Here is a 27,706-nt window from a genome sequence, read left to right on the forward strand (position 1 = left end):
CTTTACTCTCTTGTTCTCTCTTTATTGGGATTTCCTATTTTCTACTTTTCTTCACCCTTAAACCCCACCACCACTTGAGTGTGTTTTTCTTATTTTATTTTCTCTCCATTTTCAGAAACTAACAAAGTCACTAATCACAAATATCTCTAAACAGTTACTGATTTCAGTCTTTGTTTCTATAGTACTCATATGTGCTAGAGTATGTGTGTGTCCATATGCATAGACATGTAAATAATTAACTTTAAAAATCAGTCTATTACTGTCAGTGTCATTTAAAACATTCCCACAAGCGTGTAAACTGCGCCCCACACTGGTTCTCTGCTTTGGTGGAACTCTATGAATAAATTACATTTCTAGAGTCTGCCAGCTTTCTAATTCCAGTTTACTGCACTTTGGAACAACATCTTTCCTTCATATGTTGCATAATTTTTGTCTTTCCAGATTTATTTTCATCTTTCTGTTTCTGTAGCTCACCAGTAACTTTGCCGGAAGAAACGGTCTCTTTCACAGCCAGGGTTTCTGGGGGCTTACGTTTGTAATTAGGTCAAATTACTTGGTTGACAATTAAAACAGAAAAACCTACTTAAATGGCATTCAATCAGGAGTATCATTATTTAACATGTGTGTTTGCATCCTAATTCTTAGAATTGGGAGACACATGGACACAAACATAAAAAGATTTAATTTTATTTTCTTTTAAGCAATAAACTAGATTTCTTATAGTGTCTTTGGGCATTTAGAGAAATACAAAGCACCGAGGTATCATATTTTATAGTGACAATATAGAATTCTGAATTCTGATTTGAAGCCAAAACAACACAATAATTATACACTTGAATTTATAAAACAACTTGGCAAAGGAAATAGATGCAAAAAGTTGTAAATAGGTGAAATCATTTGAGAAGATAGCACAACAGTTGCACGGCCCACCATTTTAATCCAGTCACTTTGCAAAATGAAGGCTATTTGGACATGTTTCATCAAAAATGAAATTGACCAGATAGTCCACAGGTGATCAATTCCAAAGTCTCCCCCAGAGTCAGTCCTTCAAATATTTATCATATATGTATGTATGTTTGCTTGGATCATGATAAGGTACCAATTTGGGATTTTTGGAAACCGAGCTAGGATGTCACCTGAGACATCAACTGATTTGGACTGGATTCAGAAGCAAAGTGCCTTAAGAGGCCAAAAGAGAAAGAGAGGGTGAACAGGAGAGCAAGCAGGAATGGACAGCCCGTGTTGCCAGCTCTAATATCCCAGTGCAATTATTTTGTGGACATCCACTCCTTGCCTGCACAGGAGATAGGGCTATAAGTGTATGTTATTTTTTAATTACAAGGGGGGTAGAAAAAATCCTGATGATGGGCTGGAAGGTGCCATTGCATTGTTATTTTTTCCTCTCCCTTCGTTTGCTGATTATGTGAGCCGGGCTCCTTTGCTAGCCGATGATAAGCAGAATTTCCATGTTCTCTGCATAATTAATCCATCTCTGCCTCTCTTCATGCCAACTCGCCCGTTATCGCCGGCACATGCCTGAATTGCAAAAGAATCCGCTCTTCAATTGGAACTTATTGATATTCTAAGAAAAAAAAAAGAGAGAAGGGGGAAAAAACTGAAAATCCTTAAGTTTAAGCCGCAGATTTTTAAATGGATTAATTTCGCTGCAATCGCAGCCATCTAAGGCGGGAAGGCAGGCAGAGCAAATTGAAAGCGTCTCCATGTTTGCAGAATTGGGTCCAGAACGCTGAAATGTACTGGCATGGCTCTCTTTTAAAGTCAGAAAATTACCATTCATTTACATCACATGAAATACTTTTTTATGCTAGAAATATTCAAGAGACGTTCTTTAAATGCCTGCTAATGCTTGATAACATTTCTAACTTTCAACATTTTGCTAGACTTTGATATGACATGATAGGAAAGCCTTCCAGTAGAGAATATTATATCTCTCTTTATCACATATTAGATTACATCATCTTTTTCTTAATCATTCCCAACTAGTCTTTAAACAATGAAGTCTGTCATTGGCTGTGTAGGATTTTGTGTGCTGATGGACGTCAAGGTTAGTCATTTATTTTTCAAGTCTACTTACAAATGAAATGTTTGTTTTTGTTTAATTTTTCTTCTTCCAATACCTAGAGACCTTGGACAATGATAAAAACAATATAATAACAACATAATAATTCCTCAGTAGTCATTGTTTTGACTATTTTTCCTTACAATAAACTCTTATTTTTGAGAGACTTAATTCCTTCTCATTTTCACTTGTGAATAGTTACACTTTGAAATCTCCCTTGATTCAGAAAAGGGTCAGTAGTTGGACATTCTACAAAGCATGCAGTTCAAGAATCACAAGTACAGAGACTTCCAGTTCCAGGACACTTGCAGTCTCCAAATAGAATTCATAAATCTTGCTCAATTGTCTTAAGCTTTATTTTTTGGTCTTGAAATACAATATATGTTAATTTCCTGACTCCAGGAATCAAGCACTGGCCAGAGCTGAAAGTCTCCTGAATACTTTAGTAGAGCTTTAGCAGCGCTGTATTCCCGTGGTTAGCTGCTCACAAATCTGCAGTTTGTGCTGGTCTGCAGGAGAAGGCTGGTATGCTCTTAGCTTCCAGAGCAGAGTGGCTAATACCAACCAGGAAAGAAAATGTGAATCAGTGTAGCTAAAAATGTTCATCATTAAGTACTTTCTGTACAGTTTGAATTCAGTAGAACTTCAAAATGAATAACAGTAATAATTTTTAAATTACCAACTTAGTTGGGAGGTACATTTCCCAGAAAAAAAAAAAAAAAAAAAAAAAAAAAAAAAAAAAGACTCAGTGAGCAGTGGTATTCTTTGGAGAGATTTGTTTCAGTTATGAAGCAAGAATTTTCATAATTGTAGGCCACCTCATCATGAAATACTGGCATCTGGTGTAAAGGTGTGCATTATCAGTGAGTGACTTAAATATTAACACTGTTTTTTTTTTTCAGAAGTAAACTAAAATGAATAGAGAGGTGAGAAACACATTTAAGATGAAAATATTTTTATAGTCATAGAAAAATAACTAAGAGTGATGACTACTATAAACATAAGAACAATTAAATGATACAATTTAACTTAATCACTTTAATTATAGAATCTTACATAATTCTTAAGCTACCTACAGCTTGGAAATCGAGTAAAATGCTAGCTGCACATTGAATAATTTTGTATAGTCAGCTAAACACTTTAAAGCAATTTTAAAAATGAAATGAAAAATGACCCTTCTTAAAATAGATGTAGCAAAAACATTTCAACCATAAATAACAATTTCACTGACCTTGTATACTCAACCCTTTCATTTAAAGGCATGAATAAAAGGACTTGAAAATCACAGGTATGTGTAGAGAGAGGAAGCTTCTCCTGGGTATTCTGTTTTGAAAGGAAAAATTGGGATTTAAAACTCAAATATGTGCTATAGAATGAATTTAGCTCATATTTTGAACACTCTAAGATCATTGTAAATACATTAATTAGGAATTTTTAAGTTTTCATTAAAATATGTTATATTTCTATCTTTAAATCATTGCAATTTTTTCAATATGTAATTAATAGTTGCAACTTAGTTCATATAGTTTAAAGCAATTTTTTTCCTTCTGAAATGTGTTATGCTGGTTTTACTCTTATATTCTAAATTCACTGAGTATTTTAAATGAATGTAAGGTATCACGTTCCTAATTATTACCATATGTGCAGATCAGAGCAAGAAGAGTGATGCAAATGGTTTCGAGATGTTCTGTGTCAGATGACAGGCTAAATCAAACAGCCAGTGATTCACTATGAAGTGGTGACGGCGAATACGATATGAATTAGCTATTTCACTGAAAAAGCTAAGACACTGACATGGATTCATAAATGATGAACTGACTTGTAATAGAAACAATTGAATGGAATTTTTTTTTCTTTCTTTTAAATTTAAGGATGAATTGAAAAGTGAAATAGGCTATTACAAATGATTTTCTTGGTGTCAAAAATTACTAAATAGTTCTCTTTTTTGACATTAGGAAAATGAGTGACAGCCCTTTATTTGCATTGTCCATGATGGATGGATCCCTTCAACATCTCCCTTCTCCTTCCTCTTTTCTTTGTAATTGGTGGAATTGAACTATTTACCCCCTTGCAGTTGGCTTTTTGCTCATCTGATACCTACATCTTTTAAAATTTCCACCTCTCCTCTGCTCCAGTAGCTACCTTATCGGTTACATCTTCCTTACAGATGTTAAGATATTTTGTCCATCTTCAAAAATGAAATCTTTAATGATTCTTTTTTTTTTTATCTTCCATCTTTTCTTGCCCTAAATCCCAGGGGTTTGAACTCACTCAGTCCTGGAGGAAACTTTACATACTTGAACACCTTTCCCTTTTCTGTAGAGTCCTCTTGGGTCAGGTGGTTCTTCTGATAAGGAAAAAGGTTCAAAGAGCCTTTAATCTTTCATGTTTTGTGCTCAGATTCTCTTCTATAATTGTTCCTCGGTCCAGCTTCTCACGAGCTATCACCATGGGTCACTGAATATTGGCATCCATCAATCGAAATGTGGCCACTCAGAATCTTCTATTTATCTTTGCACTGCTCTGGGCAATGAAGAGAGATTGAAATTTTGTGACTTACCTAAATCTGTGAAGTAGTTTTTTTTTTTTTTTTTTTTTCTCTCAGGCACCATTCTCTGTCACATCTCCAGAGTCTGTTAAGTTTTAACAAAATCTGTTTTATAACATCCAGTTATTCTTTCATAAGAACCTAGAGTTCATTTCTATAAATATGCCTGAAAATATTTCCAAATTAACAATACTGAACTATAAAACCCTATCGTCAATTGATATTTCACAGATATACTAAAGACATCAGTATCTTAAAATAGTTAACTTTCAATCCCTCAGGGAACATCAAGTTGTGCTTTAAAGAGGAATATGGAAGGAAAGGTCCTTCTCAGATATCTAAGTGAAAATAGGACTTAAATAAAATATGGTTCCCCATCTTAAAAAATCTTCCTAGAAAATATTCTACAGATGCCTCAATATTAATTACAGTCTTTATTAACCAAAGGAATTCCAGTGTTTTCTTTAAAATTATTAAGGAAACAGACTAAAGAAAAAACAGCTGTTGTTTCTATTTCTGACCGATCACTTATCCTCCTTATGACATTAATAATGGGACCTTAATTTCCTCATTTGTTATAATTAGAAAAAAATACTTATATCAAAGAGTTGTTATAATCATAAATATATGAAAACAGCATATTTCCTGAAACAGAGACAATGTCATGAAATTCTTATTCTTATATTTTCCCATTTGGTCATTAATTTATATGAGACCAATACTGGGAAGAAGAGAGATAGATGAAGAGTCTGTGTGAGTATCTGTGTTCTCTCTCTCCTATGTATCAGGTATTTCTATTCAAACATTGGTTAGAAATGAAAAATTTTGTTGCATTTTTTTCAGGTACTTCAGAAAAAGGTCATTGTAATCTAAAATAATCTCTTCATATTTAACAAAATTCTTACAAAAAAATGAAAAGAATTCTAGAAGACATAAGAATTTGTATTGAATCATATTGCTGCTTTCATATAGGAATATCTTCAGTAGTCTAAGTTTTCTGTCTGAGTCTTCTCTTCTGGTTCTCAATGTATAAACTCTGTAACAGAAGATTGAAACGAGGGATGAAAATTGTAATTTTGATGTATATTTTCCCCCAGGTATCTGCCAGAAATTGATCCCAGGATCCCCCACGGTTATCAAAATCTGTGGATGCTCAAGTCTCTTATATAAAGTGGTGTAGTATTTGTAAGTAACCTGTGCATCTCTCCCGCATACTTTAATCCAGACTACTCATATCTAATTCAATGTAAATGTTATGCAAACAGTTGTTATACTGTTTTATTTACAGTATAATGACAAGAAAAATGTCTGCATATATTCAGTACAGTCTCAATTTTGTTTTCAAATATTTTGAATAGACAGTTTGTTGAATTACAGATGCAGAACTCAGGGATACAGAGAGTAGACTCTATAGGTAAATAGTTCATTTGAACCATATATATTTTATTAATATGATTTCAAAAGATAGGGTAAGAAATCAATAAAGAAAATAATCTAGTGAATGTTTATACAAGATGTCTCACTACAAGAAATCAAAAATTAAAATATAAATTAAATCATTTAATTTCATAAATATTGTTTTATACTAATTTTAGAAAAGTACATGCTTAAATAACCATCTTCCCTATTGAATTAGAAGCAAAGGCACAATTAAATACATGTTATTTGGTCTTAATTTGTTTATTTCAAATATTTTTAAATTGCATATATTTGCGATGTATGACATTGATATTTTAAAATAAGTATGCTTTGTGGAATGGTAAATCAAGCTAAATAGCATGTATTACTTTATATACTTATTTTTGTGGTAAGAATACTTAAAATCTCTCTTAGTAATTTTCAAGTATACAGTATATTGTATTGTATACTAGTCACCATGATGGACAATAGATATCTTGAATTTATTCTTCCTGTCTAACTGAAATTTTGTACCCTTTATCATCTCTCCCTATACTCCTTCCCCAGCTCCAGGTAACTACCATTCTCCTTCTATCAGTTAAATTTTTTAAGAATCCAAAGATATGTAATATCATATAGTACTTGTATTTCTATTCCGGGCTTATTTCACATAAAAGTGTCCTCCAGGTTCATCCATGTTACTAAAAATGACAGGATTTCATTAACTTTTTACAGGCAGAATACTATCCCTTTGAGAATATATACTACATCTTCTTTATCCATTCCAAATTTATGCTTGTATTTGTAAATACTTCATTCACATACAATGAGGAGCTTATTAAAGGATTATGTCAAAGGAAATGAGAGGGGGGTATGAAAAGTGAGACAGACATCATTATCCTACGTGCATGTATGATTACACAAATGGAATGAATCTACATCATGTACAATCATAGAAATGAAAATGATGTACCCCATTTGTGTACAAAGAATCAAAATGTAGTCTGTAAAGAATTTTAAAAATTAAAAAAAGAAGAAGAAAAAAAGACCAGTAGAATTTCAGGTCCAGGCTGTCTTTTTCATGAACTGTTGGTTTGCTGAAATATTGTACTTGACCCCTCACCCCAGGTTCTATAGAAAGTCAGCAGCCCACAATATGCTGTGAATCGTGGGAGGTAGGAGGAAGCTGAGAGTCTCTGTGCACCATTCAGAAATATCTGCATTGCCTGCAAGGAAGCGATTGCATCAAGCTCAGATAAAGGTGAAAAGGAGTAGCCTCCCAGCATCCCAGCTCCCTTCTTTTTGGTTAAGTATCACCATTGGTGCAAGATAGTCAGGTGTCTTTGAACTTCCATAAAGGAGTTTTATTTGAACCACCTGCCCCCCCCAATAAAAGAGAGAAAAAGAAATGATCACACGATATTCTTCTCAATTCTTGAATTGTATTATTATTTTTCTAATGAATGAAATCTCGTTATTATTAAGTTTTTATGGATTAGTTTATTATAAACATTGATTACGTTCAGAGAAAGCTTTTGGTATTATTACCTGCATCCAAAACCACTATTGTCTTAAAAATGTGTAACCATAACATGATAGATTCCTGATTTTAAATGTTTATTGTAATAAGACAATTAAAATGCTAATAAATGTATTTAATGAGCACCTACCATGTGTAAATACCATGTATATTTGTAATCTAATTACAACACAAAGAAGAATGTAATAATTTCCAGGTCCCATGAGAATGCAAATTAATTCCAACTTGAATAATATACATTGGTCTTAAATGTTGTAGAATTTGCATTTTGCTACCGCTTCACTTTCTGGATGTCTCTGGCTTTATTCTTACTCAAAACAAGTGGACCACCATCACCATTTGGAAATCTCCTTGGTCCATCCAAGATCATCATCACAAGGATATTGTGACCATGAAATTGGTCAAGATGGACAAACAGAAATATCTATTCTTTGTTGAGGAAGCACAAAAAAAAGAGAGGATTCTGGATAGCAGGCAGGCATTATGAAAGTCCAGGAAAGGTACATTTTAATTTTGTTTTGATTTTATAAAGATAAAAGAGCCACGCAGATGCATCGGAGTGTGGGACGAGGGAGAACAATGGCAGGAATGTGATTTTTTTTTCTCAGCTGGAACCTCACACACATTTTGGAAACTTGAGTAAAGGAGAAAATGGAAACATATAAGCCAATATTTTGAAGAAAAAAGAAAGGGAGCAGGAGAGTTGAAGAAATTATTATTACATTTGAATGCAGAATGGAATAGAGATAAAGGTTGAGGGTGGGGCCCTGTCAGACTATGGGTACGAAAGGCAAATCTGTACCAGAACCAGAAGGCAATGCTTCTGAGAGAGGCCCTTAGGTGAAAGATGCCACAGCAGAACAGGTGTACACGGGCACAGGCTTTTATTTTATTTAAATGATAGACTAATATATTTAATCTGAAAACCAAAATTATAAATTTAGTATGTCATTTCCTAACATTAAATGAGAAAAGTAAACACAAGTAACCTCATTTTACAGATGAAAACCAAATCTTGATATTGCAATTTATTCACATGTTGCAAAGTTGAAAAATAAGTCTAGGTATTAGGAAAATATTTCTGTTATAGACTAATAGCATATTGTTGTAATTAAAGAGAAATAAATGTGCATATTTTCATGGTGAGGTTTTATTTTAAAAATTTTATTCCTACAAGTAATGACCCCATTGAAATGATTTATACAAAAATCCACTTTACAGAATTTTGGTCTTTCACAATTTTCCCTCAAATTTTCCTGTAAAAAGGCTTACTCTTTTCTTAATGTCCTTCTGTGCTTTCCATGATCAGTCATAGATCAAAACTATGGCTTAACTACTTGAACTCTGGTGCCAGACTACTTCAAATCTCAGCTGCACACCCATCCACCTGCTGTGTGATTCCAGGAAAGTAGATTACTTTCCTCTCTGTGCTTCGGTTTCTTCATCTGGGCAATGGAGATAATAACACAATGTACCTTCAAGGACTGTTGTAAATCATTTCCCATATACCAAACAATCAGAATGAGGTCTAGTGCAAACCAAGCACTTGATAAATTTTAGTTTTCATTATTAGTCTTTTTCTTAAACCCATCAACTTCTTCCAATACATACCAATGGAAGGTGTGATTGTGTGTGTGTGTGTGTGTGTGTGTGTGTGTGTGTGTGTAGGTATTTTCATGTGTGTCTTATATTGGGAAGAGAGACTAATGCAAACACACATTTGGAAGGTCCTCTGGTCTGTTCAGTAAGCTGTGATTTCTGTTTTTCTTCAGATTCAAGTCATAATGCTGATGTAAAAACAACTCAGCTGTTTTCATCATGAGGAAATGATTAGTGTAACACTCTCCAGAAAAGTGATTATTTGTTTCACCTTCATGAATGTTATTGCCAGGCCGCCCCACCATACCATTTGCATATTCATACATTTACATAGAGTAATGATGTTTGATTCATTCCGTTATTTTTTCCTTACTCCCCCACCCCTCCCACCTCTCTTTTCCTCTATACAATCCCTCCTTTCTCCATTCTTGCCCCCCTCCCACCCCCTATTACGTGTCATCATCTGCTTATCAGTGAGATCATTCATCTTTTGGATTTTTTAGATTGGCTTATCTCACTTAGCATGATATTCTCCAATTTTATCCATTTGCCTGCAAATGCCATAATTTTATTATTCTTTATGGCTGAGTAATATTCCATTGTATATATATATACCACAGTTTCTTTATCTATTCATCAATTGAAGAGCATCTAGGTTGATTCCACAATCTGGCTATTGTGAATTGAGCAGCTATGAACATTGATGTGGCTGTATCTCTGTAGTATGCTGATTTTAAGTCCTTTGGGTATAGGCCAAGGAGTGGGATAGCTGGGTCAAATGGTAGGTCCATTCCAAGTTTTCTAAGGAATCTCCACACTGCTTTCCAGAGTGGCTGCACTCATTTGCAGCCCCAACAGCAATGTATGAGTGTACCTTTTCCCCCACATCCTCTCCAACACCTGTTGTTGCTTGTATTCTTTATAATCGCCATTCTAATTGGGGTGAGATGGAATCTTAGTGTAGTTTTGATTTGCATTTCTCTTATTACTAAAGATGGTGAATATTTTTTCATATGTTTGTTGATTGCTTGTAGATCTTCTTCCATGAAGTGTCTGTTCATTTCCTTATCCCATTTGTTGATTGGGTTATTTGTATTCTTGGTGTAGAGTTTTTTGAGTTCTTTATAGATTCTGGAGATTAGCACTCTATCTGAAGTATGAGTGGCAAAGATATTCTCCCACTCTGTAGGCTCTCTCTTTGCATTGCTGATAGTTTCCTTTGCTGAGAGAAAGCTTTTAGTTTGAATCTATCCCAGTTATTGATTCTTGCTTTTATTTCTTTTCCTATGGGAGTCCTGTTAAGGAAGTCTGATCCTAAGTCAACAAGGTGAAGATTTGGACCTACTTTTTCTTGTATAAGATGCAGGGTCTCTGGTCTGATTTGAAGGTCCTTGATCCATTTTGAGTTGAGTTTTGTGCAGGGTGACAGATAGGGGTTTAGTTTCCATTCTATTGCATATGGATTTCCAGTTTTCCCAGCACCATTTGTTGAAGAGGCTATCTTTCCTCCCTTGCATATTTTTGGCACCATTTTATAGTATTAGAAAATTGTATTTATTTGGGTTTGTGTCCATGTCCTCTATTCTGTTCCATTGATCTACCTGTCTATTTTGGTAGCAATACCATGCCGTTTTTGTTACTTTTGCTTTGTAGTATAGTTGAAGTTCTGGTATTGCGATACCCCCTGTTTCATACTTCCTGCTAGGGATTGCTTTAGCTATTCTGGGTATCTTATTCTTCCAGATAAATTTCATGACTGCTTGCTCTATTTCTGTAAAGTATGTCATTGAGATTTTAATTGGAATTGCATTGAATCTGTATAGCACTTTTGGCAGTATGGCCATTTTGACAATATTAATTCTGCCTATCCAAGAACATGGGAGATCTTTCCATCTTCTAAGGTTTCCTTAATTTCTTTCTTCAATATTTTGTAGTTTTCATCATAGAGATCTTTTACCTCTTTGGTTAGATGGATGCCCAAGTATTTTTTTTTTTTTTGAGGCTATTGCAAATGGAGTTGTTTTCCTCATTTCCCTTTCAGCTGTTTTGTCGCTTGCATATAAAAATGTTTAGATTTATGCGTGTTGATTTTATAGCCTGCTATTTTGCGGAATTCATTGATGAGGTCTAGAAGTTTTCTGGAGGAGTTTTTTGGATCCTCTAAATAGAGAATCATGTCATCTGCAAATAGTGACAGCTTAAGTTCCTCTTTTCCTATTCGTATCCCTTTAATTTCTTTAGTCTGCCTAATTGCTCTGGCTAGAGTTTCGAGGACAATGTTGAATAGAAGTGGTGAAAGAGGACATCCCTGTCTCATTCCCATTTTTAAAGGGAATGGTTTCAGTTTTTCTCCATTAAGAATGATGTTGGCCATGGGCTTAGAATAAATAGCCTTTACAATGTTCGGGTATGTTCCTACTATCCCTATATTTTCTAGTGTTTGGAGCATGAAAGGTGTTGTATTTTGTCGAACGCTTTTTCTGCGTCAATTGAAATAACCATATGATTCTTATCCTTAAGTCTATTGACATGATGGATTACATTTATTGATTTACAAATGTTGAACCATCCTTGCATTTTAGGAATGAACCCCACTTGATCGTGGTGCAACAATTTTCTTAATATGTTTTTGGATATGGTTTGCCAATATTTTGTTAAGGATCTTTGCATCTATATTCATCAAGGATATTGGTCTAAAATTTTCTTTCCTTGATGTGTCTTTTCCTGGTTTGGGTATGAGGGTGATATTAGCTTCATAGAATGAGTTTGGTAGGGTACCCTCCTTTTCTATTTCCTGGAATACTTTGAGAAGTATTGGAATGAGTTCTTCTTTGAACGTCTTGTAGAACTTGGCTGAGAATCCGTCTGGTCCTTGGCTTTTCTTGGATGGTAGATTTTTAATGGCTTCTTCTATTTCATTGCTTGATATTGATCTGTTTAAATGGTGTATGTCCTCCTGGCTCAGTTTGGGAGGAGCATATGTCTCTAGAAATTTGTCAATATCTTCGGTACTTTCTATTTTGTTGGAATACAGATTTTCAAAGTAGCTTCTCATTATGTTCTGTATCTCAGTGGTGTCTGTTGTGATATTTCCTTTTGCATTATGTATTTTAGTAATTTGAGTCTTCTCTCTCCTTCTCTTTGTTAGTGTGGCTAAGGGTTTGTCTATTTTGTTTACTTTCTCAAAGAACCAACTTTTTGTTTTGTCAATTTTTTGAATAGTTTCTTTTGTTTCAATTTCATTGATTTCAGCTGTTATTTTAATTATTTCCTGTCTTCTACTACTTTTGCTGTTATTCTGTTCTTCTTTTTCTAGGGCTTTGAGCTGTAATGTTAGGTCATTTAGTTGTTGACTTTTCATTCTTTTCTGGAATGCACTCCATGCAATGAATTTTCCTCTTAGTACCACTTTCATAGTGTCCCAGAGATTTTGATATGTTGTATCATCATTCTCATTGACCTCTAAGAATTTTTTAATCTCCTCCTTGATGTTTTTTGTTATCCATGTTTCATTCAATAGCATATTATTTAGTCTCCAAGTGTTGGAGCAATTTCCCTTTTTTATTTTGTCATTGATTTCTACTCTCAGTCCATTATGATCTGATAGAACACAAGGCAGTATCTCTATTTTTTTGCATTTCCTAAGGGCTGCTTTGTGGCATAACATATGGTCTATTTTCGAGAAGGTTCCATGTGCTGCTGAGAAGAAAGTGTATCTGCTCATTGATGGATGGAATATTCTATATATGTCTATTAAGTCTAGGTTATTGATTGTGTTATTGAGTTCTATGGTTTCTTTGGTTGGATTTTGTTTGGAGGATCTATCTAGTGGTGACAGCGGTGCGTTAAAGTCGCCCAGAATTATTGTGTTGTGGTCTATGTGATTCTTAAAATTGAGAAGGATTTGTTTGATGTACAGGGATGCACCATTGTTTGGGGCATAAATATTTACTATCGTTATGTCTTCCTGATTTATGGTTCCCTTAAGCAGTATGAAATGTCCTTCTTTATCCCTTCTGACTAACTTTGGCTTGAAGTCCACTTTATCTGGTATAAGGATGGAAACCCCCGCTTTTTTACTGAGTCCATGTGCATGGTAGGTTTTTTTCCCATCCTTTCACCTTTAGTCTGTGGATGTCTTTTTCTATGAGATGAGTCTCTTGCAGGTAGCATATTGTTGGGTCTTTCTTTTTAATCCATTCTGCCAATCTATGTCTTTTGATTGATGAGTTTAGGCCATTAACGTTCAGGGTTATTATTGAGAAATAATTTGTATTCCCAGCCATTTGGCTTATTTTTGGTTTTTAAGTTGACTTGGTTTCTCCTTTGAGTGGTTTTTCTCTTAAGGTAGTTCCTCCCTTTGCTGACCTCCATTGTTGTTTTTCACTTCCTCCTCATGGAATATTTTGTTGAGTACATTCTGTAGTGTAGGCTTTCTATTTGTAAATTGTTTTAACTTTTGTTTATCATGGGAGGATTTTATTTCATCTTCAAATCTGAAGGTTAGTTTTGCTGGGTATAGGATTCTTGGTTGGCAACCATGTTCTTTCAGAGCTTGAAATATGTTGGTCCAGGCCCTTCTAGCTTTTAGAGTCTGAGTTGAGAAGTAGGCTGCTATCCGTATTGGTCTCCCCTTATATGTAATCTCATGCTTTTCTCTCATGGCCTTCAAATTCCTAACTTTATTTAGAATGTTAGGCATTTCATTATAATGTGCCTTGGTGTGGATCTGTTGTGATTCTGTGCATTTGGTGTTCTGTAAGCCTCTTGTATTTGATTTTCCATTTCATTCCTCAGGTTTGGGAAATTTTCTGATATTATTTCATTGAATAGGTTGTTCATTCCTTTGGTTTGTATCTCTATGCCTTCCTCAATCCCAATAATTCTTAAATTTGGTCTTTTCATGATGTTCCATAGTTCTTGGAGATTCTGTTCATGATTTCTTACTATCTTCTCTGTTTGGGCAGCTTTATTTTCAAGATTAAATATTTTGTCTTCATTGTCTGAGGTTCTGTCTTCCAAGTGGTCTAGTCTGTTGGTGATGCTTTCCATTGAGTTTTTTATTTGGTTTATTGTCTCCTTCATTTCAAGGATTTCCGTTTGTTTTTTTTTTTTTTTTTTTTTTTTTTTTTTCTTTTTTTTGAGGATCTCTATCTCTTTGTTGAAATGATCTTTTGCTTCCTGCAAGTGCTCTTTCAGCTTATTGGTTTATCATTCATTGCCTGCATTTGCTCTCTTATATCATCCTTTGCTTCGCGAATCATCTTAATCATGTATAATCTGAAGTCCTTTTCTGACATTTCTTCTAACGTACTGTCATTGGATTCTATTACTATAGAATCTAGATTTGTTTGGATCATTTTCTTCCCTTGTTTTTTCATGTTGTTCATGTATCTTCCCCTCTAGCAGTGCAGATCTGGGGTATTGCAGATTTCCTCCTATAGGCTTATAGTGGCCCTATAGGTTTCCAAAACCTTTTCTTTAAGGGGAGATCAATATTAGCAGTGCCCAAATCAGACACTATGCAATCCTAGACCAAATAGCCCCTATGGGGACAATAACAAAGTTGTCATAATAAACAGAATGAGTTCAAATATTATCTTCGGTAAAACAAACAGGTTTGCAATAAGGTCTGTGTAACACAATTTTTGATATCTAAGAGTTTGGGGAAAATGAAACCATCATGTTACAACATGTTATACAGATAGTTACAAATTCACTATCAGGGAATAGAGACAGCTTTATTTTTTTCAATACTTTTTCATTTCTCTATTTCTGTAATTTGAGGTCCTTTGTGTTTGTGATTGGATAGTTAGAATTTCTTTCATTTAGAATTATCTAGTATTACTGAATTATCTTCATTTCCTGATACTGGCTGTGGAACAGTGTCTGTAATTTGATCTGAGGTGTCTAACTTTACTGAGTATTTTCCTGAGTGTTTTGATCTTTAGGAAAACATCGTGGTCAGTCTCTGTTTCTGTTATGTGTACTTTTCAACGTGAGTCATATTGAACAGTTTCTGTAATTACCAGTTGGGGCTTACTGCTGAAAAGTAACCAAGATCTCAGTAAAAAAGTTAAAAAAAAAAAAAAAAAAAAAAAAAAAAAAAAAAGAGGGTTGAGGTTAGCATGGGGCATGGTTGGCTCTGCAGTTTCATATGCCATCATTGTGGACTTACCCTCTCTTTTCATGGCCCACCTCTACTTCTCTATCCAATTTCCATTCTCAATCAGGGCTTTTCCAAGCAGCAAGGAAGATGTATCCATGTGGCTTAGTAAAAAAAAAAAAAAAAAAAAAAAAAAACCAAAGCCCTCTTTCTCCACATGAGAGAAGACACTGGTTAACACTACATAGGTGACTTGCTCATCCTTGAGCCAACGACTATACTCTGAAGAATGCATCCCTCTTCTTAACCAGACTGGGTATCACCTCACCCATGGAGCAAGCAGCTGAAGCAACATTAGTGACAGCCCAATCCAAAGTACATGTGTCAAAATGTGTTAATCGCATGAGAATAACAGTAGAATGTTACCACCAAAAGAGACAGAGACAGAAATTAAGAATGCTGTGCATAGGCTGGAGCTGGAGCTCAGGGACAGAGTGCTTGCCTAACACTTGTGAGACACTGGGTTCAATCCTTAGCACTGCATAAAAATAAACAAATAAAGTAAAGGCATCTGGCCATCTCCAACTACAAAAAATTAAAATAAAAAAAGAATGTGATGCATGCTCAGGTAACAAACATCTCCTTTATTCTTCTTGACTCTTTAATCTCCTGGTTGAGAGGTTAGCATGGCAAGTTTGAGTGCCTTGCTTTGTCAGCATGTGATTTCCATGTAAACTGCATCCAGTTCTGTCCCCACTATGAGGTAAGCATTTGGGAAAGCAGTTACAAAATACAAGTTTCTTATGCCCTATGTGCTATTTTAAACTGTTTTCAGTATTATGATATGTATTAGGAAATGTCATTACTCTCCTGACCAAATAGTTCACATAATTTTCCTAGTTATTTATGTAACACACCCACTCAAAGTAAAATGGCCTAGAACAATGATGCTTATTTTGCTCAAAATGCTGCCATTTGCCAAGTACAGTGGTGCACATGTGTAATCCCAGTGGCTTGGGAGGCTGAGGCAGGAGGATCATGAGTTCAAAGCCAGCCTTAGCAACTTAGCAAGGTTCTAAGCAACTCCACAATATCCAGTCTCCAAATAAAAGATTTTTTTAAAGGGCTGGGAATATGGTTCAGTGATTAAACACCTGTGGGTTCAATCCCTGGTACAAAAGATAAGGAGGGCGGGGAGAGGAGAGGAGAGGAGAGGAGAAAGGGAAAGGAAAAAAGAAAAGAAGATAAGAGAAAAGAAAAGAAAGGAAAAAGAAAGAAAGGAAAGGAAAGGAAAGAAAAGAAAGCTCAGCAATTTGGGTAAGGGTCTCTGACAGTACCCCATCTGTGCTCCCTTTGGCATTGTCCCGGCAGTTTGAAAGCAGGCACCTAGAATCACTGAGGCTGACCTTGCTCACAGGTCTCCTGGTTGATGCTGAATATTGACAAAGACTTGAGCTGCAGTTGTTGCTTGGAATACTCACATGTGGCCTCTCCATGCAATCTGAGCATTGTTTAAACAGGGTGACTGGCCTCCAATGGTAAAAGTCCTGAGAAAAAGACCAGGTGAAAGCTATGTTATCATTTATAATTTAGCCTTGGATACTATTCAGCATCACTTCTGCATTCTATTTATTGAAACACCTACAAGATCCACTCAATGACAAAGGGAGGGGATATACTTCAATATTTTGGTGAGCAGATGGCAAGGTTCTAGAAGGGTAAGTGAGATTGGACATTTTCTGTAGCCATTTCTAGAGAATACAGTCTTCTACAATGATATATTTAGTAATGATAAAGTAACTTGCTCAAGCTTCCTTGTCCTTTGATCTTCTTCCAAGTTCTGTGTATCACTCTGTGACAAAATTCTGCATCACATATCTAATTCTTCAATAAATATGAAGTATACATTCGCTATTGTAAGATACAAGGAGAGATGCAAATATGAGAAAAACCAAATGATTGACTTCAGAAAGTTTATGCTTAGTCTTTGTTTCATTAAAATGCAATCATTGCCATTTTAACTCTAAAAAATGTCTTCTGTAAGTACATCTCACTTAGAAAAAAACACTTATCTACCTTTCTCCCTATTGTAATCATATGCTAGTTAACATACAGTATTAACAGTGGAAAAACCCAGATTTCTCTGTTTACTCTTCATCAAGAACTTCAGAGGACTGAGGGACCAACTATTTTGACTCAGAAATAAATAGGATCACTATGTGGCAATTGCCAAATCTCTCTCAAAGGAATGCAATATCCTGATGATAGCAAAAACATGTCTGACAGATACTTTAATAGATGTCAGATTTTTAATAGATATGGTGAAAAATCATTTTTAAAGACAGATTTTGATGGCACTGTGAGAAGTTTTCTAGAACTATATGCAAGTCTTCCTTTACAGCCTCTTTTCTAGATTTTTCTGCTACCAATCATACTGCATATTCAAAATCTTGCTTACTCATGTGCTCCTATTTCTTCCTTCAAGGGTCACAACAGAAATCACAGGAGGGTCCTAAAAACATTTCCATCCCTAGCAGTCTGTAAGTTTAAGTATAATTTTGGACAATTTTCAGGGTTACTTCTAGCTCACTGAGCACCTTATTTTTCTATTGTATATATGTATATATGTGGTGTTGGGGATCAAAACCAGGACCTTAAACATGTTAGACAAGAGCTCTACTATTGAACTACACCCCTGGCCATCCATTTAGTAACTTAAAGCTAATCCCTGTGGCTGACAAAACCTCATAGGATAAAGGATTGGAGAGATACAAGCAGAATGACTTCCAGTTCTCACTACCCCATCAAGCTAACCAGACATGACTTCTCTACTCTTCTGGTTGCCTGCATGGGTAGCACCCTGTGAGAGCTTCAGAGCTGTGAAGTGCTCCAGATGCAGACTATAGGGATGGTACAGCCTCTGTTCTGAAAAACATGCTTTGGAAAATCATTTATGTCTTTCTAAGCCCCGAGCCTGCACAATAAGCACCACTATCAGCTGAAAGGAAATTTTTTTTTTTTTTTAAACTATGTGTGCTGTGGAAAACAAAACAAAACAAAAAACAAACCTGAACATCAACAGAGAGAATGGAGCCAGAGTGCAGCCGTTGAGTGCCAGAGCTTGATGAATTCTGATTGGTCAATCTGCCCCTTTGGAGCACAGAGAACATAAACCTGCTGTTTGGGATGAAGGGATCCATTACTAAGCAGATAATGGGCCAGAAAAGAGAGAAGAAAAAATACTGACAATTGGGCAAATCTAAAAAGAGGGAATTCTCAGAAGTTTAGGAGAAAACTAATAAGCGGGTTGTTTGTTCTATGTCTTTGTGGACAAAACATGAGTACCCCTAATTCATTAAACAAATAAATACACAACATGGCAAAACTGTAGCCCCTTACTAACCTGTACAGTGTATTAGCTATTTGGAAAGGTGATGGGGTAGGAGCTATTTTGCCAATAAATTTTAACTTTAGAAATGATCTCTTCTAAACTTTTAAAGGGCCTGATTCTCTACAAATGGTCTTATTTCTATTTTTCTTTATTTTATTTTATTTTATTTATTTATTTTTTATACCAGAGATTGAACCCAGAGGAGCTCAACCACTGAGCAACGTCCCCAGCATTTTTTTTTTTTATTTTTTAAATATATTTATTAGAGATAGGATCTTGCAGAGCTGCTTGCGGTCTTGCTAAATTACTAAGGCTGAGTTTGAACTCACCATCCTCCTGCCTCAGCCTCCTTGGTCGATGAGATTATAGGCACGCACCTGGCTGATTGTATTTCTCTTTTTCCTTGCTAGCTTTTAAAAATTAACCACATTTCAGATTTTTTAAAGTGGTCTATATTATAAAAGTGGAAAAAACTGAATAGGCTCAATTTCAAAATTTTTCATTGTGTAGCTGTTATTTACAAAAGAATCCATTTAGTGCGGTGCCAGCCATTGAAGAATCAAATGGTGTGTCATCTAGTTTGAAAATAAAAATCCTATGATTCTATTTTGAACAATGGAGTATCATAAATGAGATTAACTGCTATCTGAATGTCTCCCATGTGCTAAACACAGTTCTTTACATTTGTAATTTTATTTTCACAAGAAATTTAGAGGTACTTATTTCCAATTTCAAACCAGAAAACCAAGCCTTAGTGAGTCTAAGAAATTTATTCAGCCAGTAACTGAAGAACTAAGATTACAATTGAGTTTGGTCAGAGCCCAAAATCCACGTTCTCAGCCCCTAAATGGACTCTCTTGCTGCACTGGGACCCCTTATTTCTGATCCATGTACTTTGGTTTTAATATTTTGCAGTCTTACTCAGTTTGAATAATTTTCAGGTCAAATTACCTACTGATGTGTAGCTAGTTTATTGAGGATTTTGAACTCGGTGGGGTATAAAATGATTTGATTCTTCTTAATCACTGCTTTCACTTGTACTCTGTGGAATTGCCATGTCCTATGTCTTTAATGAAACCTCAGGTAGATTTCATAACTTTCTGGTTATTCTTGGTTACTAAAATTTATTTCAGTCCATTTTATAAATTTCCATTCCAGCTCAGAGTGTTGCCCCTGATCCCATGCTGATCAGATCTGTCATGAGAGGACCGGATTATGGAGGAGGGCAGTTCTGCTTTCCTCCGCCCCTGCCCCAACTAGCACACCCTTCTGTTTTGGGTCTGGCTCCTTCTTACACAGTTGGCTATATGAAGGTGTTCTTTGCTTTGTGGTAACTGGCTCCTTCAGATTCAGCTTAGAGCTGATATGATGTGATGTATAACTTTTTGAGATCCTCTAGCCCAATTTGATCACTAAAAACTCCCTTAGGAAGGGGTAACCATTTTTTTTTTTTTTTTTTCCTTTTAGAAAAAATGCCAGCAATCCCAATCGGCTGCCTCCTATCAGGATGAGATAACAGTTCCTGCTGCCCTCTGGGTCCCTCCAGCTGCCCCAAATACCTTCTTCCATCTTCACACTGAACTTCAGGCCATTCACTCCAAGCAGCAAGAATCCACCAACTATCTTGCATCTTAGAAATGTCCAGATAGGGGATCCAGGTGACTTTCTCAGGTATCTCGCCCCTAGTGCAGAAACACCTAGAAGTGCACACATCTAGACAATGATTGAGGTATGCTATAACCTTCTAGAATTCTCTTCCTCCCTTGGCCTCCAGACTGGGATAGTGGCCACTGAAGATTCCTAGAAAGGAGGAGAGGGAAGAAGGAGAAAGGAAGAAAAAGTATATGACAGAGGTGAAGGGGAAGAAGGAAAGAGGGGGAAGCTTCTCAGCTGAAGTCTGCACTCCCCTGTTCTCTACCCTGGGAATTTTCTCTGTGGGAAAGTGGAAGATTCATTAGAGCTTCGATTGTGTGTGTAGGCTGGTTCTTCTACATGTTCTGTGAGCTGTGGAGGGAGGTCCTGGCTCCAGTGCTCAGTAGCTCAGTGACAGTTTTTTTTTTTTTTTTTTTTTTTTTTTTTTTAATACTGTGACTTAAATTCTTTTCTATTTAGTTTGAGACAATTCAGCTTTAAGGCAACCACAGTTTCACAAAACAAAAATTCACATTCAGCATTGAATTAAAACAAATTAAAAAATGTTTTGGAGTAGTTGCTCTATAAAGTGGATACAATTATTTTTCTTTTGATAATTATTTTATATTTTAAAGAAAAATAAGATCTAACAGACTAACAAAAACACTTAGATTTATATGACTTTAAAACATTTATTTACATTTGTGAATCTCAAGGATTCTGTGATGAGAATAAGTGTCATTATTACCATCTTACAGGTAAGAAAATTGAAGATTAGATAGGTGAATGGATTTCTAGAATCTCACTCTTAGGTGTCGGTGCTTGATTTTTGACTCTTAATGCACAGCTCCGTCTTTAGGTACTTCTTTAGGAGGGTTTCCTCAAAGAGGAGTCTGAGAACAATTCATGAACTAGAGACCTATTAAATTTCCCATTTAGGAAAGGTCTGTATTGGAGTGAGGGAAGCAAAATCGACCAGGGGAAGAAATTGATGGACAAGGTGATCTGGGGAGAAGTGAGGTGTCACCCTGAACCCAAATTGAGCACTCTGGACCTAGTTGCTCTGGAGTTGGCTCTCCATTATTGTTGAGAGCTAGGACTTTCATGTCCCTCACACTCAGTCACTGGCCATGGGCTGCCTCACAGGGGATGGGTTGGAGATGAGGGTAACACCTCGGCACTCAGGGACTTCAACAGAGGGCCACAGTACCACATACTGCCTCTAACTTTGTTAGTAGTTAATGGAGATATGTAATTCATTTAGATGTATGGCAGACACTCAGGAGGACAATTAAAGGGTCAAGAGGAATGGTAGTATTGTTATATCACCCTCTGTCTGGATAAAGACATTTACTTTAGCTGTAGCAGTTATTTTCAGATAGATTAATGGTAGATAAACTGAAGATTAAAATCTGTTGTTTCTTAGAAGGTCTTTTTGAAACACAAGTCAACTAGATTATAACAAATATATTTATGGAAGGAAAACACATAAAGTCATAGCTTTTTTTTTTTTCTAACTTAGGCAAAGAGAGTCAGAGCATTAATCTTTAAACGTTTGTTTTTAAATATACCCTTATTGTTTCCTGTGTTTTCCAAATATTTTCTAAATCCACATCTATTCTTCCATAAAAACAATGCTTATGGATATACACACGAACAGGTAAGTAAGTATGTGTGCTCAATCCACTTTAACAACAAAGCCTTAACCAATTGTCTGACTTGGGATAAGAATGCATGAGTAGAAAATGGCTCATTTATGCTATACTGATGGTAGCTCAATGCTCCCTTGTAATTTATCAGGTGTCCTTTTTATATGTTTTATAAACTACAGTCTATCAATCCTTTCTTCCTTCTTTCCTTCCTTATTTTCTTCCCCTTTCCTTTCTTTCTCCATCTCTTCCTTTTATCCTTCCCTTTTTACCACTTAATTAGCTTGTAAAAAATACATAAATATATAAGATCAAGGCATATGAATCATGTTCCAGGCCCCTGAGGGATATAGAACCACACAATTGGAGTGCCTTAGGTGTTGGGACTCCAAAAGGTTCCCAGATGTAATTTATTCGTGTGAAAATTAGGCAAAACACTCTTGTTGGCTATTTTTGGAAATGTAGAGGTTTAATGGTTTCTAAAGACTCCTTCAGTTTCAAAGGGAAAAAATAATTTAAGGGTAATTTCTAATTTTGTAATCCAAATCACAGTAAATTCAGAATAAGAAATACCAGCAAAGTAAGCATGTAAATATAAGGCCTGATTAATGATCCATAAAATATTTTTCCCATCAATGCAAGAGATTAAGCCAAATACCCAGCACCCATTGACACTGTCAGTAAATTTGAAATGGAGACCCACAGTAAATGTGTGGACTTATTAAGGATGAAAAAAAAAAAGCAATTTTCCAGAAATATACTCTTTCGTGCTCTATTACTAGAATGTTATGCAACCCATCCTAATATTTCATGGGTCTAATTTCACATGCATGTCCTATTTTTAGTTTGTTCTTTTCCATATTGTTCTGACACAAAAATGAAAGACATGCATAGTTTATTCAGAATGTAGTCCTGCAACCATTTTCCAAATATTCTTGAATTACCTTATTTTATAATATAAAATATTTTTCAGAATAAAGAATTAATTTAGAAAAATGTTTTATATCTAACTAAAACTGTTTTACTTTCATAACAAAGCTGACATCAATTATATAATTTATTGCTACATTATTTCCATGAAGTATATAGACTTCTGTGCATTACCAAACTTGCTTGGCAAATGCAAGATTTTTTTACAAGTGGCACTTGTAGTCAATGTACTCATTTATAAGTGGGATTGGTATTCTGTATATACATAATAAAAAAAGTTAAAATGTTTAATAAAATACCTCTTAAAAGATATATTTTTTACCATTTAAGAAAGCATTCACATCTCATTAGGTGTTTTTTGTTAATTTTAAAATAGCTTATTTCTCCACAAAGTGTTCTGGAATTATACAATTAGAACTTTAATGTCCTTACCTGAAATTTCATAGATTGTTAGCTGACTCTCAAATCAGGGAATTTTAAGGGATCAATTGCATTTGTCCTTTTTTGCCACAGCAAATAATGCCAAGAGCCCAGTTTATCAATAGCAGAGAGACTGAACACCAGGACACAGGTATTTGTAATTATAAGTTTCACAGTAACACTGGTTTTCCTCTAAATCATAACATATGGTGCAGCATGTACAGGTATTTAGTTTGAAAATAATGGCGAATTTAGATTCTTTTCATGATGATTATAAAAAGAACATTTTTTTTTTAAAGGGAAGTCCTTCTGAGTTACCAAGACCAATCAGAGTACAAGTCCTCCTCTATATTTGAGTCAGTTTTCTGTCAGGTGTGGTGCTCTAGGTGCGTTTTTGTGAAGGAGTTATAGAAATCTAGCACAGCCCATAGATTAAAGAGCAAAGGTGTGGATACTGGTGACTCCCTGAGTTCAAAAGAAAGGATGATAATTCCACCTTGCTCGTTTAACTTTCTGTGTCTTGCCAGGAACTGAGCCCCTTGCTGTACTGCAGCTGCATCCAGACAGTTTCTAGTCAATAGCAATTTGCTAGGTTTGCTTCTCAGCCCAGAGAAATTCATGTGTTAAGTTCCCCATATTAGATTCCATGGGTCTGCTTCATCATTAAACAGAAGTGAAAAATAATGAGTCTAAAATGGGGACACTCAGTAATTTGAAAGATTATTATCTTATGATAATAATCAAAAAAGAGGTCATACTAAGGTTTTCACTGCATCCTGGTTAGCTGAGTGAAGAAGTTTCTGTATTAAGAACAAGAACCATTGGCAGAGAGGAGATAAGGACAATTCATTCAAAGATTGGAAGGTTCTCATAGGGGCTCTAACCCAATCCTAATTTTAAAAAATAAAACCTGGGAATAAAAGGTGACTTTTATTTATTTTTGTGCTTCCTTACTTTAAAAACATTGTTTGCTAATGGAAAATTCTCTGGCTAGAAATTTACCTTTTGAGATCCGCAGGTAATTTAAATAGCATTTTCATGGCACTTTAGAAATAAAGAATGATAATTTTAAAATCCTTTAGAAATGAAACTAGCTTCTTATATTTTGATCCCTTTGAAAGAAGCAAAAGGAGTTTATTAGAATTGATTTGCCACTTTTGATGACCTCTGTAGGAGCTGCTAGTACAATTCAGGTATGTTCCTGAGGTGTCAATTTGAGGGTCCTACTTCCAGATGGAAGTCATAGACCCTTTTTTCCTCATCATGTGATGTATTAACTTTCTGAGGATTTATGCTAAATATAGCCCTTGATTACAAAGAGGCAGGTTTTAAACTCATTTTTAAGGCTATATGCTGATATATAGCCATGTTGCTCAGATTCCTTAGCATTGCTGGTATAATAAGAAATATATCCATTGACCTCTCAAGAGATAACTCCCTTCAGGAAGCCTTCTTAAAAGTGCTAGATTGTGCTGTTCTTTGCTACCTTTCATCATTTAGATACCTTCCCTATCTTAAAATTTATATTGTTCTCAGAAACCAGATGGCACATAACACATTTGTTACACATCTATGATCAACTATGCAACTAGAATTTTTTTTAAGAGTAGACCACATTGTCCATCTTATTAGATTTATTAACTTGAATAATACATTGACCATTAGGAGTATTACATACTTTGCTTCTGAGAAAATATATTACTACTAATAAATATATAAACTATACATCATCTATTCAGATAGTATAATAGAGCAGTTTATTTTATACTATATGAATTTTGTCAGCAGGGAATCCCCTGATGAAGAAAATAGCATAATATTAATTACTGGCACCATCTGTGCAAAAACAATAGGAAAACCAATAATTTAATACAATGACTTCATGCATGTCAGTTAAATTCAGCATTAAATGCTGCAGTTTTGTTGATGCCATTTACCTATCTATTAATTTAAATAAAGGATGTTCTTACAGAGGTTAAAACTATGAATAAATGAATTAAAATTAAATATAACAAAATATTTAAATAAATGTAACATGAATCTGATTCATTCTCCAAGAATATATCCTGTATGCATGTACGGATATACAAATTACTGTACCATCTGCTAGGTTTTTACAGGTTGAGTAAGAATTTTCTTTACACATGAAAGGCATATTGTAGATTCTTTGTAGTGAATAGATTATTCAGTTGAAAAGGTTGCGACAAATGGTCTAACTCATGCCTGGTAATGGTCAGACCAGAAGAGTACCTTCAAAAGACAGGGGCAGGGGTCATCATAAGAAAGAGCATTTTCTATTTAAATTTTGAGCTCTTAAACTAACATTTTGCTAATTATGACAACCAATGCTGCTCAAAGCACCTAAGGAACCCCACTTTCAACTGTCCTTTTAAACTACTATAACCTACCACCTGGTACGTTCTTTTTATATCCACTTTAACTTCTGGCTTCAATAAATATTTATTGAAAAAATGAATGAACTATATTCTGGAGAAGCCAATGTGACAAAAGAGGTTTCCTTCATTGTCAGTGACAGCTACCTTTTTGGTTGGTTTATTTAAGGGGCTTCGTGTCTCATATGACCAGTGTTTTCTTCCCCAAAGCATAGACCTCAGAGTTTCAGAGTATGCAAGGTATGGCTGCTAATCAACTTTGTCTAGAAAACATATTGACAAATGGAAATTTCATTTCAGGAGACTTTTGTAATATCCAATTAAGGTAAATCTTGCATTAAATAACAGTGAGTCTTGATTATTAAAAGTTGTTCTGCTGAAGCTAGAATGAAGCCCTAGGCCCACTCAGCTGGGAAGGAAGATTCTTGGCATTCCATTATGAATATTTTACCTTAACTCAAAATTTCCTTTTATTTTTAAAAGTTGTGTTTATTTCTTTAGGCAGTTTGGGATGACCTTACAGGTGGCCTCACTAATACAGGGTAGTGTTTTTGAGCATGGACACTAGCACCACATTCCTAGCTTTGATTTGTGAATTTCATAGTTGTGTGATCTTGAACATAATTTTTTATTTTCTCCTATTTCTTATAAAATGGGAATGAAGCTCCATAACTCTGGCCAATTGTGATGCTACTAGAGAATAAGGTTATATCATGATCATCATTAATTATTATGTGTTGCTCATTCATGGAAGTAAAGAAGGTAGAAGAGTTAAAAGTGGTGTTGCCATTTCAGGAAGAATACAATCACAGGAGAGGAGATCCAAGATGGCGGACTAGAGGATGACTGCATCTCCCGTCGCTCCAGAACTCAGGATTCAAGAAGGAGAGGTATTGAGAGACTCGGACCAACTAGAGCCATGGAGTGAATCTCTCCCACGGGGAGAAGTTTGGCCCAGGCGGCAGCCCCGGACAGTAGGCAGCTTCTAGGACCAGGGCAGGGCAGCAAGAGGCTTTCCCGAGCAGCCCGGCTCCCTCAGGCAGAGGCAGGCCCTGTCTAGAGGCACATGTGGTCCGATGTGTCTCGGAGCACATCGCCCACTAAGAGGACTTCCATGCAGAACCAGCCCCAAGCCCTGGACCCAGTACTGGGTTAGGGGCAACTTTCTTCGGAAGCACTGCATTATCAAGTTCCTCCAAGACTTCAGGCTACTGAAGGCTGGGAGGTGATATACTGGAAATCTACAGGGATGCTATAAGCCAATAGAGGAAATCTGCAATATCAGAGTCCCACTGATATCTGACCAATATGAGAAAACAAGGGTAGAAAATGTCCCAAACAAACCTAGATACTATATCAATAAAACCCAATGACAGCATGGCAGAAGAAATGTCAGAAAGGGAGTTCAGAATGTACATAATTAAAATGATCAGGGAAGCAAATGAGGAGATGAAAGAGCAAATGCAGGCTTTGAAGGAGGAGATGAAAGAGCAAATGCAGGCATGAAATGATGGCACCTATTGACAGTTAAAAGAGTAAATACGAGAAGCAAAAGATCATTTCAATAAAGAGTTAGAGAAACTGAAAAAAAAAAAAAACAAACAAACAGAAATCCTTGAAATGAAGGAAACAATAAGCCAAATTAAAAACTCCATAGAAAGCATACCAATAGGATAGAACATCTGGAAGACAGAACCTCAGACATTGAGGACAAAAAATTGAATCTTGAAAACAAAGTTGACCAAACAGAGAAGATGTTAAGAAACCATGAATAGAATCTACAAGAATTATGGGATATCATGAAAAGGCCAAATTTAAGAATTATTGGGATTGAGGAAGGCTTAGAGAAACAAAGCAAAGGAATGAACAATCTATTCAATGATATAATATCAGAAAATTTCCCAAATCTGAAGAATGAAATGGAAGACCAGGTACAAGAGGCTCCAAATGTACAACATTACAACAAACCCACACCAAGGCATATTATTATGAAAATACCTAACATACAAAATAAAGACAG

The 27,706-nt window shown here is 35.4% G+C and overlaps 1 long non-coding RNA gene across 1 annotated transcript in view; it reads right to left on the reverse strand.

Annotated features, from left to right (window-relative positions):
• Positions 1-590: 590 nt before the first annotated feature.
• LOC306640814 overlaps positions 591-27,706 on the reverse strand; it is a 162,246-nt gene continuing 135,130 nt past the window's right edge. Inside the window, exons 3-4 of the long non-coding RNA XR_013757922.1 lie at positions 3,312-3,403; positions 591-1,582 (exon numbers count right to left, since the gene is read on the reverse strand). This is a non-coding gene — a long non-coding RNA (uncharacterized lncRNA). The remainder of the gene's footprint in view (positions 1,583-3,311; positions 3,404-27,706) is intronic.

Source organism: Sciurus vulgaris (assembly GCF_902686455.1).
Source record: "Sciurus vulgaris genome assembly, chromosome: 1".
In the NCBI taxonomy this organism is placed as follows: Eukaryota; Metazoa; Chordata; class Mammalia; order Rodentia; family Sciuridae; genus Sciurus; species Sciurus vulgaris.